Here is a 14,675-nt window from a genome sequence, read left to right on the forward strand (position 1 = left end):
CCAACAGGTTCTCAGAACCTTTGTCCTGGTGGTCTAGTGGCAGCTATAATTCCTGGTGGGCCAGTGGCCATTGTATTATCTGACAGCCCAAAAGCCATTGTGACCTCCAATGCCCCAGGGGTCACGATACGTGTTGTGAATTTGCTTTTTGCTCCCTCTAGTGGTTACTAGTTTTTTGACTTTGGTTTTTCTGTCATTCCTTTTATCCGCACCTGGGTCGTTAGTTAGGGGTGTTGCTATATAAGCTCCCTGGACCTTCAGTTCAATGCCTGGCAACGTAGTTATCAGAGCTAATCTGCTGTGCTCTTGTCTACTGATCCTGGTTCCGGTTATATCAGCTAAGTTTGCTTTTTGCTTTTTGCTATTTGTTTTGGTTTTGTATTTTTGTCCAGCTTGTTCCAAATCTATATCCTGACCTTTGCTGGAAGCTCTAGGGGGCTGGTGTTCTCCCCCCGGACCGTTAGACGGTTCGGGGGTTCTTGAATTTCCAATGTGGATGTTGATAGGGTTTTTGTTGACCATATAAGTTACCTTTCTTTATTCTGCTATCAGTAAGCGGGCCTCTCTGTGCTAAACCTGGTTCATTTCTGTGTTTGTCATTTCCTCTTACCTCACCGTTATTATTTGTGGGGGGCTTCTATCCTGCTTTGGGGTCCCTTCCTCTGGAGGCAAGAAAGGTCTTTGTTTTCCTCTACTAGGGGTAGTTAGATTCTCCGGCTGGCGCGTGTCATCTAGAATCAACGTAGGAATGATCCCCGGCTACTTCTAGTGTTGGCGTTAGGAGTAGATATATGGTCAACCCAGTTACCACTGCCCTATGAGCTGGATTTTTTGTATTCTGCAGACTTTCACGTTCCTCTGAGACCCTCGCCATTGGGGTCATAACAGTTTGCCAGGCCAGTATTAAATGTTTAATGCATTGCAGAAGAGGGATTATAAGAAAGAAGATTCTGAGTTTTTTTTTTTTTTTTTTTTTTCTTCTTCCCCTTTACCTCAGAGTGGCTATGCTTGCTGCAGACATGAATGTCCAGACCTTGATTACAAGTGTGGACCAGCTGGCTACTCGTGTGCAGGGCATACAAGACTATGTTATCAGAAATCCTAGGTCAGAACCTAAAATACCGATTCCTGAACTGTTTTCCGGAGACAGGTTTAAGTTTAGGAATTTCAAGAATAATTGTAAATTGTTTTTGTCCCTGAGACCCTGTTCATCTGGAGACTCTGCTCAGCAAGTAAAAATTGTTATTTCGTTCTTACGGGGCGACCCTCAGGATTGGGCTTTTTCGCTGGCGCCGGGAGATCCGGCATTGGCTGATATTGATGCGTTTTTTCTGGCGCTCGGTTTACTTTATGAGGAACCCAATCTTGAGATTCAGGCAGAAAAGGCCTTGCTGGCTATGTCTCAGGGGCAGGACGAGGCTGAAGTGTATTGCCAAAAATTTCGGAAATGGTCCGTGCTGACACATTGGAACGAGTGTGCACTGGCCGCTAATTTTAGAAATGGCCTTTCTGATGCCATTAAGAATGTTATGGTGGGTTTTCCCATTCCCACAGGTCTGAATGATACTATGGCACTGGCTATTCAAATTGACCGGCGGTTGCAGGAGCGCAAAACCGCAAATTCCCTCATGGTGTTGTCTGAACAGACACCTAATTCGGTGCAATGTGATAGAAAAACCGCAAATTCCCTCATGGTGTTGTCTGAACAGACACCTGATTTAATGCAATGTGATAGAATCCTGACTAGAAATGAGCGGAAAATTCATAGACGCCGGAATGGCTTGTGCTACTACTGTGGTGATTCTACACATGTTATCTCAGCATGCTCTAAACGTATAGCTAAGGTTGTTAGTCCTGTCACCGTTGGTAATTTGCAACCTAAATTTATTCTGTCTGTAACTTTGATTTGCTCACTGTCATCTTATCCTGTCATGGCGTTTGTAGATTCAGGTGCTGCCCTGAGTCTTATGGATCTGTCATTTGCTAAGCACTGTGGTTTTACTCTTGAACCATTAGAAAATCCTATTCCTCTTAGGGGTATTGATGCTACGCCATTGGCAGCAAATAAACCGCAGTATTGGACACAGGTTACCATGTGCATGACTCCTGAACACCGCGAGGTGATACGTTTCCTGGTTTTACATAAAATGCATGATTTGGTTGTTTTAGGGCTGCCATGGTTACAGACCCATAATCCCGTCCTGGACTGGAAGGCTATGTCAGTGTCAAGTTGGGGCTGTCGTGGTATTCATGGGGATTCCCTGCCTGTGTCTATTGCTTCTTCTACGCCTTCGGAAGTTCCGGAGTATTTGTCTGATTATCAGGATGTCTTCAGTGAGTCTGAGTCCAGTGCACTGCCTCCTCATAGGGACTGTGACTGTGCTATAGATTTGATCCCAGGCAGTAAATTTCCTAAGGGAAGACTGTTTAATCTGTCGGTACCTGAACATACCGCTATGCGTTCATATATCAAGGAGTCTCTGGAGAAAGGACATATTCGTCCGTCTTCTTCCCCTCTTGGTGCGGGATTCTTTTTTGTGGCAAAAAAGGACGGATCTTTGAGACCTTGTATTGATTATCGGCTTTTGAATAAGATCACTGTCAAATTTCAGTATCCTTTGCCGCTGTTGTCTGACTTGTTTGCCCGGATTAAAGGTGCCAAGTGGTTCACCAAGATAGACCTTCGTGGTGCGTACAACCTTGTGCGCATTAAGCAAGGTGATGAATGGAAAACCGCATTCAATACGCCCGAAGGTCATTTTGAGTACTTGGTGATGCCTTTTGGGCTCTCCAATGCGCCTTCAGTTTTTCAGTCCTTTATGCATGACATTTTCCGGAAGTATCTGGATAAATTTTTGATTGTTTATCTGGATGATATTTTGGTTTTTTCTGATAATTGGGATTCGCATGTGGAGCAGGTCAGGTTGGTCTTTAAAATTTTGCGTGAAAATTCTTTGTTTGTCAAGGGCTCAAAGTGTCTCTTTGGTGTACAGAAGGTTCCCTTTTTGGGGTTCATTTTTTCCCCTTCTGCTGTGGAGATGGACCCAGTCAAGGTCCGAGCTATTCTTGATTGGACTCAGCCCTCGTCAGTTAAGAGTCTTCAGAAGTTCTTGGGTTTCGCTAACTTCTACCGTCGTTTTATCGCTAATTTTTCTAGCATTGTGAAACCTTTGACGGATATGACCAAGAAGGGCTCCGATGTAGCTAACTGGGCTCCTGCTGCCGTGGAGGCTTTCCAGGAGTTGAAACGCCGGTTTACTTCGGCACCTGTTTTGTGCCAGCCCGATGTCTCACTTCCCTTTCAGGTTGAGGTGGATGCTTCAGAGATTGGAGCAGGGGCCATTTTGTCGCAGAGAGGCCCTGGTTGCTCTGTTATGAAACCTTGTGCCTTTTTCTCTAGGAAGTTTTCGCCTGCCGAGCGAAATTATGATGTGGGCAATCGGGAGTTGTTGGCCATGAAATGGGCATTTGAGGAGTGGCGTCATTGGCTCGAGGGTGCTAAGCATCGTGTGGTGGTCTTGACTGATCACAAAAATCTGATGTATCTCGAGTCTGCTAAACGCCTTAATCCGAGACAGGCCCGCTGGTCATTGTTTTTCTCCCGCTTTGATTTTGTTGTCTCGTATTTACCAGGTTCAAAGAATGTGAAGGCCGATGCTCTTTCTAGGAGCTTTGTGCCTGATGCTCCTGGAGTCGCTGATCCTGTTGGTATTCTTAAAGATGGAGTTATCCTGTCAGCTATTTCTCCGGATCTGCGACGTGTGTTGCAGAGATTTCAGGCTGATAGGCCTGAGTCTTGTCCACCTGACAGACTGTTTGTCCCGGATAAGTGGACCAGCAGAGTCATTTCCGAGGTTCATTCCTCGGTGTTGGCAGGTCACCCGGGAATTTTTGGCACCAGAGATCTGGTGGCCAGGTCCTTTTGGTGGCCTTCCTTGTCAAGGGATGTGCGGTCATTTGTGCAGTCCTGTGGGACTTGTGCTCGAGATAAGCCTTGCTGTTCTCGTGCCAGCGGTTTGCTCTTGCCCTTGCCTGTCCCGAAGAGACCTTGGACACATATCTCCATGGATTTCATTTCTGATCTTCCGCTATCTCAGGGCATGTCCGTTATCTGGGTGATATGTGATCGCTTCTCCAAGATGGTCCATTTGGTTCCTTTGCCTAAGCTGCCTTCCTCTTCCGATCTGGTTCCTGTGTTTTTCCAGAACGTGGTTCGTTTGCACGGCATCCCTGAGAAAATTGTGTCAGACAGAGGATCCCAGTTCGTTTCCAGGTTCTGGCGATCCTTTTGTAGTAGGATGGGCATTGATTTGTCGTTTTCGTCTGCTTTCCATACTCAGACTAATGGACAGACGGAGCGAACCAATCAGACTTTGGAGGCTTATTTGAGGTGTTTTGTCTCTGCTGATCAGGACGATTGGGTGACATTCTTGCCGTTGGCTGAGTTTGCCCTTAATAATCGGGCTAGTTCCGCCACCTTGGTTTCGCCTTTTTTCTGCAACTCTGGTTTCCATCCTCGCTTTTCTTCGGGTCATGTGGAGCCTTCTGACTGTCCTGGGGTGGATTCTGTGGTGGATAGGTTGCAGCGGATCTGGAATCATGTGGTGGACAACTTAAAGTTGTCACAGGAGAGGGCTCAGCGCTTTGCCAACCGCCGCCGCGGTGTGGGTCCCCGACTACGCGTTGGGGATTTGGTATGGCTTTCTTCCCGCTTTGTTCCTATGAAGGTCTCCTCTCCCAAATTTAAACCTCGTTTTATTGGTCCTTACAAGATATTGGAAATCCTTAATCCTGTATCTTTTCGTCTGGATCTTCCTGTGTCGTTTGCTATTCACAATGTATTTCATAGGTCCTTGTTGCGGCGGTACATTGTGCCTGTAGTTCCTTCTGCTGAGCCTCCTGCTCCGGTGTTGGTTGAGGGCGAGTTGGAGTACGTGGTGGAGAAGATCTTGGATTCTCGCCTCTCCAGGCGGAGGCTTCAGTACCTGGTCAAGTGGAAGGGCTATGGTCAGGAGGATAATTCCTGGGTGGTCGCCTCTGATGTTCATGCGGCCGATTTAGTTCGTGCCTTTCATGCCGCTCATCCTGATCGCCCTGGTGGTCGTGGTGAGGGTTCGGTGACCCCTCACTAAGGGGGGGGTACTGTTGTGAATTTGCTTTTTGCTCCCTCTAGTGGTTACTAGTTTTTTGACTTTGGTTTTTCTGTCATTCCTTTTATCCGCACCTGGGTCGTTAGTTAGGGGTGTTGCTATATAAGCTCCCTGGACCTTCAGTTCAATGCCTGGCAACGTAGTTATCAGAGCTAATCTGCTGTGCTCTTGTCTACTGATCCTGGTTCCGGTTATATCAGCTAAGTTTGCTTTTTGCTTTTTGCTATTTGTTTTGGTTTTGTATTTTTGTCCAGCTTGTTCCAAATCTATATCCTGACCTTTGCTGGAAGCTCTAGGGGGCTGGTGTTCTCCCCCCGGACCGTTAGACGGTTCGGGGGTTCTTGAATTTCCAGTGTGGATGTTGATAGGGTTTTTGTTGACCATATAAGTTACCTTTCTTTATTCTGCTATCAGTAAGCGGGCCTCTCTGTGCTAAACCTGGTTCATTTCTGTGTTTGTCATTTCCTCTTACCTCACCGTTATTATTTGTGGGGGGCTTCTATCCTGCTTTGGGGTCCCTTCCTCTGGAGGCAAGAAAGGTCTTTGTTTTCCTCTACTAGGGGTAGTTAGATTCTCCGGCTGGCGCGTGTCATCTAGAATCAACGTAGGAATGATCCCCGGCTACTTCTAGTGTTGGCGTTAGGAGTAGATATATGGTCAACCCAGTTACCACTGCCCTATGAGCTGGATTTTTTGTATTCTGCAGACTTTCACGTTCCTCTGAGACCCTCGCCATTGGGGTCATAACAGATACGTCAGTATAGTAGCTGTCTTTCATCCGTTTTTTAACTTTTCAGTCTTTGTAGTATTTTTTTAAGTTGCTTTTATTTTGGCAAGTAAAATCTGACATGGGCACGATACTATGTACAATTTCAATTATTCACTTGGATCCTAAAAATTGACACTTGCCAGCACATAACTAATGGTGTTTTACAGTTTTATTTACATACGTTTTTCTATTTTTCTATATACTTGAAGGCCAGATTTAAGGAACCTGTAGAAACGAGGATCTGAATGTGTTGCCCCCTAGCAACCAATCACAGTGCAGCTCTCATTTTACCAAAGCATTTTATAAAATTAAAGCTGAGCTCTGATTGGTTGCAATGGGCACCACAGTTTCTCATTCAGACAGTATTAATCAATCTGTCCCGAGTGGATCAATACATCCCCATTTTTCAAAAGCTCTGTTTGCTGTCAAAGAATGAAAACATGTCCAAATTTCACAACAGTTTGCGCCTCTAAAAAATGGCCATGAATTGAAATACAAAGCACTTAAAGGGATATTACAAAACTAAATTTCACGGTGTGAAACAAAACATCACAATATCCACACAAAATCTGTGGCAATAACGCCTGACCTTACTGTCCACATGCCGAGATCCTAAAAATCTGATATCTAACGACTCCGTACACTGTTTTCGTTTTCTTACATCTACCAAGAAATGCGACATGGCCGAACGCCTAATTGTGCAAAACAGGAAGTGCTATCGTCAGTTCCTACCAAATCACCGAAAATGTCCTCACCCACCAGGACTTGAGCCGTCCTTCTCTGCCTCTGGGAAACATGGGTGGCAACCAACATGGCTGCAGTGGCAGCCCCTTCAGGGGGATATGGGCTAATATTACATTTTACCCCCATTTTGCAACATTCCGCCATATATCCAACGATTTCGGGTCGTCCACTTGATCGCTAATGTCACCAATGTTTGTCCAGTCTGGGTTGACCTCAGACTACCGAGGGGTACACTAAAAAGTGAATGGCAATTTTGTGACCAATTAAAAGGGACCTTAAAGGGGTTGTCTACCTTTTTTGTTTTTACTGAAATGCATGTATCTTGAGCCTAAAATTCCTTTTTACAATTGGGTTTCATTATAAATTTTGCCTCCTATAGCCTGCATGTTGCACTGTTTCCGGCTGCAGAATGAGCTATGACGGTATAAAGGGAGAGTTGGTGACTCTTTTATCTGTCTTTTTCCGCGCTCCTCTCTGCTGATTAATGATTGACCACATCAAAGATGAATGAGCAGAAAGACAAAGAGCCTGTAAAAGCTGAAACGATGCAAAATTTTTAAGAAACCCAATTGCAAAAAAAAACATTTTTTCGCACCAAATAAATACACTTGAGTTAAAAGAAAAAATATAAAGGTGGTCAACTATGGATTCATGTCAGAAGATGCACAAAAGAAAGACACCTGAGGTGATCCTTATACTCCATTACAAGTCAAATTTTATCCCTGGATTGGAGGGTCACCATCACCAGCAGCAGAAAATAATTTTTCACAATTATTATTTTTTTTATGTTTAGGTGGTTGTTATGACCCCAATGGCGAGGGTCTCAGAGATATCAGCCAGTCTGCGAAGTACAAAAATCCAGCTCATAGGGCAGTGGTAACTGGGTTGACCATATATCTACTCCTAACGCCAACACTAGAAGTAGCCGGGGAACATGCCTACGTTGGTCGCTAGATGTCTCGCGCCAGCCGGAGAGCTAACTACCCCTAGAAGAGGAAAACAAAGACCTCTCTTGCCTCCAGAGAAATGACCCCAAAAGTAGGATACAAGCCCCCCACAAATAATAACGGTGAGGTAAGAGGAAATGACAAACACAGAGATGAACTAGGTTTAGCAAAGAGAGGCCCACTTACTAATAGCAGAATGTAGAAAGATAACTTATATGGTCAACAAAAACCCTATCAAAAATCCACGCTGGAGATTCAAGAACCCCCGAACCGTCTAACGGCCCGGGGGGAGAACACCAGCCACCCTAGAGCTTCCAGCAAGGTCAGGATACAGATAATATACAAGCTGGACAAAAATGCAAAACAAAAACAAATAGCAAAAAGCAAGAAAGCAGACTTAGCTTAATCAAGCAGGAACCAGGATCAGTAGACAAGAGCACTACAGATTAGCTCTGATATCAACGTTGCCAGGCATTGAACTGAAGGTCCAGGGAGCTTATATAGCAACACCCCTGACCTAACGACCCAGGTGAGCATACAAGGGATGAATGACATACCCAGAGTCAAATCACTAGTAGCCACTAGAGGGAGCCAAAAGGTAAATTCACAACAGTACCCCCCCCTTAGTGAGGGGTCACCGAACCCTCACCAAGACCACCAGGGCGATCAGGATGAGCGGTGTGAAAGGCACGAACTAAATCGGCCGCATGCACATCAGAGGCGACCACCCAGGAATTATCCTCCTGACCATAGCCCTTCCACTTGACCAGGTACTGAAGCCTCCGCCTGGAGAGACGAGAATCTAAGATCTTCTCCACCACGTACTCCAACTCGCCCTCAACCAACACCGGAGCAGGAGGCTCAGCAGAAGGAATCACAGGCACAACGTACCGCCGCAACAAGGACCTATGAAATACGTTGTGAATGGAAAACGACACCGGAAGATCCAGGCGAAAGGATACAGGATTAAGGATCTCCAATATCTTGTAAGGACCAATGAATCGAGGCTTAAATTTGGGAGAGGAGACCTTCATAGGAACAAATCGAGAAGACAGCCATACCAAATCCCCAACACGAAGTCGGGGACCCACACCGCGGCGGCGGTTGGCAAAACGCTGAGCCTTCTCCTGTGACAACTTCAAGTTGTCCACCACATGATTCCAGATCCGCTGCAACCTATCCACCACAGAATCCACTCCAGGACAGTCAGAAGGCTCCACATGTCCCGAGGAAAAACGAGGATGGAAACCGGAGTTGCAGAAAAATGGCGAAACCAAGGTGGCAGAACTAGCCCGATTATTAAGGGCAAATTCAGCCAACGGCAAGAAGGTCACCCAATCATCCTGATCAGAAGAGACAAAACACCTCAAATACGCCTCCAGAGTCTGATTAGTTTGTTCCGTTTGTCCGTTAGTCTGTGGATGAAAAGCGGACGAAAACGACAACTCAATGCCCATCCTACCACAAAAGGATCGCCAGAACCTGGAAACAAACTGGGATCCTCTGTCCGACACAATATTCTCAGGAATGCCGTGCAAACGAACTACGTTCTGGAAGAACACAGGAACCAGATCAGAAGAGGAAGGCAGCTTAGGCAAAGGAACCAGATGGACCATCTTGGAGAAACGATCACATATCACCCAGATGACAGACATGCCCTGAGACACCGGAAGATCCGAAATGAAATCCATAGAGATGTGTGTCCAAGGTCTCTTCGGGACAGGCAAGGGCAAGAGCAACCCGCTGGCACGTGAACAGCAAGGCTTAGCTCGAGCACAAGTACCACAGGACTGCACAAATGACCGCACATCCCTTGACAAGGAAGGCCACCAAAAGGACCTGGCCACCAGATCTCTGGTGCCAAAAATTCCCGGGTACCCTGCCAACACTGAGGAGTGAACCTCGGAAATGACTCTGTTGGTCCATTTAGCAGGCACAAACAATCTGTCAGGTGGACAAGAGTCAGGCCTACCAGCCTGAAATCTCTGCAACACACGTCGCAGATCTGGAGAAATAGCTGACAAGATAACTCCTTCCTTAAGAATACCCACAGGTTCAGCGACTCCAGGAGCATCAGGCACAAAGCTCCTAGACAGAGCATTGGCCTTCACATTCTTAGAACCTGGTAAATACGAGACCACAAAGTCAAAACGGGAGAAAAACAATGACCAGCGGGCCTGTCTAGGATTCAGGCGTTTAGCAGACTCGAGATACATCAGATTTTTGTGATCAGTCAAGACCACCACACGATGCTTAGCACCCTCGAGCCAATGACGCCACTCCTCAAATGCTCACTTCATGGCCAACAACTCCCGATTGCCCACATCATAATTTCGCTCTGCCGGCGAAAACTTTCTAGAGAAAAAGGCACAAGGTCTCATAGTAGAGCAACCAGGGCCTCTCTGCGACAAAACGGCCCCTGCCCCAATCTCCGAAGCATCCACCTCAACCTGAAAGGGAAGTGAGATGTCAGGCTGGCACAAAACAGGCGCCGAAGTAAACCGGCGTTTCAACTCCTGGAAAGCCTCCACGGCAGCAGGAGCCCAGTTAGCCACATCAGAGCCTTTCTTGGTCATATCCGTCAACGGTTTAACAACGCTAGAAAAATTAGCGATAAAACGACGGTAGAAGTTAGCAAAACCCAAGAACTTCTGAAGACTCTTAACTGACGAGGGTTGAGTCCAATCATGAATAGCTCGGACCTTGACTGGGTCCATCTCCACAGCAGAAGGGGAAAAAATGAACCCTAAAAAGGGAACCTTCTGTACACCAAAGAGACACTTTGAGCCTTTAACAAACAAAGAATTTTCACGCAAAATCTTGAAAACCATCCTGACCTGCTCCACATGCGAGTCCCAATCATCAGAAAAAAACAGAATATCATCCAGATAAACGATCAAAAATTTATCCAGATACTTCCGGAAGATGTCATGCATAAAGGACTGAAAAACTGAAGGTGCATTAGAGAGCCCAAATGGCATCACCAAGTACTCAAAATGACCTTCGGGCGTATTGAATGCGGTTTTCCATTGATCTCCTTGCTTAATGCGCACAAGGTTGTACGCACCACGAAGGTCTATCTTGGTGAACCACTTGGCACCTTTAATCCGGGCAAACAAGTCTGACAACAGCGGCAAAGGATACTGAAATTTGACAGTGATCTTATTTAAAAGCCGATAGTCAATACAAGGCCTCAAAGATCCGTCCTTTTTGGCCACAAAAAAGAATCCCGCACCAAGAGGGGAAGAAGAAGGACGGATATTCCCCTTCTCCAGCGACTCCTTGATATATGAACGCATCGCGGTATGTTCAGGTACCGACAGATTAAACAGTCTTCCCTTAGGAAACTTACTGCCTGGAATCAAATCTATTGCACAGTCACATTCCCTATGAGGAGGCAATGCACTTGACCTAGACTCGCTGAAGACATCCTGATAATCAGACAAATACGCCAGAACTTCCGAAGGCGTAGAAGTAGCAATAGACACGGGCAGGGAATCTCCATGAATTCCATGACAGCCCCAACTTGACACTGACATTGCCTTCCAGTCCAAGACTGGATTATGGGTCTGTAACCATGGCAAACCCAAAACAACCAAATCATGCATCTTATGCAGAACAAGAAAACGTATCACCTCCCGATGTTCAGGAGTCATGCACATGGTAACCTGTGTCCAAAACTGCGGTTTATTTTCTGCCAATGGCGTAGCATCAATACCCCTAAGAGGGATAGGATTTTCTAATGGCTCAACAACAAAACCGCAGCGCTTGGCAAATGACAGATCCATAAGACTCAGGGCAGCACCTGAATCCACAAACGCCATGACAGGATACGATGACAGTGAGCAAATCAAAGTCACAGACAGAATAAACTTAGGTTGCAAATTACCAATGGCGACAGGACTAACAACCCTAGTAAGACGCTTAGAGCATGCTGAGATAACATGTGTAGAATCACCACAGTAGTAACACAAGCCATTCTGGCGTCTATGAATTTTCCGCTCATTTCTAGTCAGGATTCTATCACATTGCATTAAATCAGGTGCCTGTTCAGATAACACCATGAGGGAATTTGCGGTTTTGCGCTCCCGCAACCGCCGGTCAATTTGAATTGCCAGGGCCATGGAATCATTCAGACCTGTGGGAATGGGAAAACCCACCATCACATTCTTAATGGCTTCAGAAAGGCCATTTCTAAAATTTGCAGCCAATGCACACTCGTTCCACTGGGTCAGCACGGACCATTTCCGAAATTTTTGGCAATACACTTCAGCCTCGTCCTGGCCCTGAGACATAGCCAGCAAGGCTTTTTCTGCCTGAATCTCAAGATTGGGTTCCTCATAAAGCAAACCGAGCGCCAGAAAAAACGCATCAATATCAGCCAATGCCGGATCTCCTGGCGCCAGCGAGAAAGCCCAATCCTGAGGGTCGCCCCGTAAAAAAGAAATAACAATTTTCACTTGCTGAGCGGAGTCTCCAGAGGAACAGGGTCTCAGGGACAAAAACAATTTACAATTATTCCTGAAATTTCTAAACTTAAATCGGTCTCCGGAAAACAGTTCAGGAATCGGTATCTTAGGTTCTGACATAGGATTTCTGGTAACATAATCTTGTATGCCTTGCACACGAGCAGCAAGCTGGTCCACACTTGTAATCAAGGTCTGGACATTCATGTCTGCAGCAATCACAAGCCACTCAGAGGTAAAGGGGAAAAGAAAAAAAAAAATGAGAAAGAGAAAAAAAAAACAACTCAGAACTTTCTTTCTTATAATCCCGCTTCTGCAATGCATTTAACATTTAATACTGGCCTGGCAAACTGTTATGACCCCAATGGCGAGGGTCTCAGAGATATCAGCCAGTCTGCGAAGTACAAAAATCCAGCTCATAGGGCAGTGGTAACTGGGTTGACCATATATCTACTCCTAACGCCAACACTAGAAGTAGCCGGGGAACATGCCTACGTTGGTCGCTAGATGTCTCGCGCCAGCCGGAGAGCTAACTACCCCTAGAAGAGGAAAACAAAGACCTCTCTTGCCTCCAGAGAAATGACCCCAAAAGTAGGATACAAGCCCCCCACAAATAATAACGGTGAGGTAAGAGGAAATGACAAACACAGAGATGAACTAGGTTTAGCAAAGAGAGGCCCACTTACTAATAGCAGAATGTAGAAAGATAACTTATATGGTCAACAAAAACCCTATCAAAAATCCACGCTGGAGATTCAAGAACCCCCGAACCGTCTAACGGCCCGGGGGGAGAACACCAGCCACCCTAGAGCTTCCAGCAAGGTCAGGATACAGATAATATACAAGCTGGACAAAAATGCAAAACAAAAACAAATAGCAAAAAGCAAGAAAGCAGACTTAGCTTAATCAAGCAGGAACCAGGATCAGTAGACAAGAGCACTACAGATTAGCTCTGATATCAACGTTGCCAGGCATTGAACTGAAGGTCCAGGGAGCTTATATAGCAACACCCCTGACCTAACGACCCAGGTGAGCATACAAGGGATGAATGACATACCCAGAGTCAAATCACTAGTAGCCACTAGAGGGAGCCAAAAGGTAAATTCACAACAGTACCCCCCCCTTAGTGAGGGGTCACCGAACCCTCACCAAGACCACCAGGGCGATCAGGATGAGCGGTGTGAAAGGCACGAACTAAATCGGCCGCATGCACATCAGAGGCGACCACCCAGGAATTATCCTCCTGACCATAGCCCTTCCACTTGACCAGGTACTGAAGCCTCCGCCTGGAGAGACGAGAATCTAAGATCTTCTCCACCACGTACTCCAACTCGCCCTCAACCAACACCGGAGCAGGAGGCTCAGCAGAAGGAATCACAGGCACAACGTACCGCCGCAACAAGGACCTATGAAATACGTTGTGAATGGAAAACGACACCGGAAGATCCAGGCGAAAGGATACAGGATTAAGGATCTCCAATATCTTGTAAGGACCAATGAATCGAGGCTTAAATTTGGGAGAGGAGACCTTCATAGGAACAAATCGAGAAGACAGCCATACCAAATCCCCAACACGAAGTCGGGGACCCACACCGCGGCGGCGGTTGGCAAAACGCTGAGCCTTCTCCTGTGACAACTTCAAGTTGTCCACCACATGATTCCAGATCCGCTGCAACCTATCCACCACAGAATCCACTCCAGGACAGTCAGAAGGCTCCACATGTCCCGAGGAAAAACGAGGATGGAAACCGGAGTTGCAGAAAAATGGCGAAACCAAGGTGGCAGAACTAGCCCGATTATTAAGGGCAAATTCAGCCAACGGCAAGAAGGTCACCCAATCATCCTGATCAGAAGAGACAAAACACCTCAAATACGCCTCCAGAGTCTGATTAGTTCGTTCCGTTTGTCCGTTAGTCTGTGGATGAAAAGCGGACGAAAACGACAACTCAATGCCCATCCTACCACAAAAGGATCGCCAGAACCTGGAAACAAACTGGGATCCTCTGTCCGACACAATATTCTCAGGAATGCCGTGCAAATGAACTACGTTCTGGAAGAACACAGGAACCAGATCAGAAGAGGAAGGCAGCTTAGGCAAAGGAACCAGATGGACCATCTTGGAGAAACGATCACATATCACCCAGATGACAGACATGCCCTGAGACACCGGAAGATCCGAAATGAAATCCATAGAGATGTGTAAAGTAGTATACAAGCCCCCCACAAATAATAACGGTGAGGTAAGAGGAAATGACAAACACAGAGATGAACTAGGTTTAGCAAAGAGAGGCCCACTTACTAATAGCAGAATGTAGTAAGATAACTTATATGGTCAACAAAAACCCTATCAAAAATCCACGCTGGAGATTCAAGAACCCCCGAACCGTCTAACGGCCCGGGGGGAGAACACCAGCCACCCTAGAGCTTCCAGCAAGGTCAGGATACAGATAATATACAAGCTGGACAAAAATGCAAAACAAAAACAAATAGCAAAAAGCAAGAAAGCAGACTTAGCTTAATCAAGCAGGAACCAGGATCAGTAGACAAGAGCACTACAGATTAACTCTGATATCAACGTTGCCAGGCATTGAACTGAAGG

Source organism: Ranitomeya variabilis, chromosome 2 (assembly GCF_051348905.1).
Source record: "Ranitomeya variabilis isolate aRanVar5 chromosome 2, aRanVar5.hap1, whole genome shotgun sequence".
Taxonomy (NCBI): domain Eukaryota; kingdom Metazoa; phylum Chordata; class Amphibia; order Anura; family Dendrobatidae; genus Ranitomeya; species Ranitomeya variabilis.